Consider the following 1,845-nt stretch of genomic DNA (forward strand, 5'->3'; position numbering starts at 1 on the left):
GACTTACACCTGATTCTGCTGTAACAAAAACCAGAGATGCAGAAACAAAATACATATAACAAAATATAAACCACATAAACCATATGAAATAACACACAACACTTAAATCATGAGTAACACATAATAACACATACACTACCCCAACTCTCACTATATCCCCAACCCGAACCCGCCTCTAAGTTCCGAGAAAGTCCTTCCGGACTTAGGGCGAACCCCGACAGTTTTGGGCCCGGGCCAGTCCAAGTTCATGCCTAACCCCCCCTCAAAACCCCCCACCCCACCTAACTAACCCCCAAAGTAAAAGAACAATAAGACAACAATAATAATAACAACAACAAGAACAATAACAAAAATACCATCCGCACCGGTTCGGTGCTTGTAAACCTTCTTCATGATACCATTCTCAAAACAAAAAGCTACGGTGAGAACTTAGCCCACCACCAGGAGGCTTGGAGCAATCCAGAACTAAGGCACCTGGAAGGAGAAACCCCTCCAGAGACGGGAGGCCTCTGATGCACCCAGCCTTTCATACTCCAAGGAGCGCACCTTCACCAGGTCACCAAGGATGTTGCTACATACTTCACCCACTGGGAAGATTTTACTGTCCGTCGACACTAAACACCGTGCATTCCATGTGAAAAACCTAACCACTAGGCTAACTAGAAAAAGAGTGCACTGGTCCCGTCCACCAAGGTCTCTGAACGCCCCATAGGCCCACTCAGCGTAGGAGAGGCCCGCCAGCCTAGGCCAGCCAATGGAAGCGCCCACCTGTTGCATACCTCTGCATTAAAGGGACACTGAAGCAGGAAGTGCTCCATGCTCTCAAGCGTGTCAGCACAACTCTCACGAGGACAATTCCTATCTTCGGAGTTCCTGTACTTCAAGTTGTCCCTCACATACAGCTTACCCTGAAAGCAGCACCAAGTCAAGTCCCAATACTTCGCGGGGATCCGTTTTGAATTTAAAAGACGCAACCCCACCTCCAGATCCCGCTTGGGCAGTCCCTGAGGGCCAGTGGCTTTTGAAAATGGGTCGATAGGATCCTCTCCTCGAGAAGTTTCCTCGTGAGAGTCCTCACCTCCCACACTCCCAAACCCCACCGGCGTATTACTTTCAAAACCGGGGTAACATAAGCCGGGAGATGCCCGTGCGGTGTGCGAAGATCCTTCACACGCCCTCCTGTCTCCCAATTCTGGAAGAAGGACTGCAACCATCCCCTACAGGAGAATACCCACAGAGGAGCCCTCTCTTTCCAGAGGTTTGATACATTTAGCTTAAGAAAGGTGCAAACCAAGAACACCACGGGGTTGACCATATTCAACTCCCCTAGTCTCCTCGTACGGTAAGTAACCTCCCGCTTGACTAGGTTCAGCCTGTTTCCCCATAACAGTTGAAAAAACAGGCTGTAGACCCGCGTCCAGAGAGGCTCTGGCAAAATACAAACGCTGCCTAGCTACATTAACAATGGGAGCAGGAAACCTTTGCACAAGCTCACCCTTTCCCTCAGGGTCAAAGAGCAACCCTTCCACTGGTCCACTCTCTGGGCGGCAGTTTTAAGTCTACCTTCCCAGTTTTTGGTTGGGTAATCACCCTGGCCAAATTCAACGCCTAGGATCTTGGCATACTCTTGGGGCTCTGGGAGGGTGTCCGGGAGATCAAACCTGGGATCTCCTCCCCCCAGCCAAAGACTCCCACACTTGCTCCGATTGACCATGGAACCAGAGGCCCTGGAGTAGCCCTCCACCTCAGACATCACTGCCTGCACCTCCTCTTCCGAGGAGACAAAAACAGAGACATCATCAGCATAGGCCACTACCTTCAGGGCGGCCTCCCGTTCGCCCGCCT

Source organism: Phyllobates terribilis, unplaced genomic scaffold, assembly GCF_046119375.1.
Source record: "Phyllobates terribilis strain yellow unplaced genomic scaffold, ASM4611937v1 Scaffold_7__3_contigs__length_470593459, whole genome shotgun sequence".
In the NCBI taxonomy this organism is placed as follows: Eukaryota; Metazoa; Chordata; class Amphibia; order Anura; family Dendrobatidae; genus Phyllobates; species Phyllobates terribilis.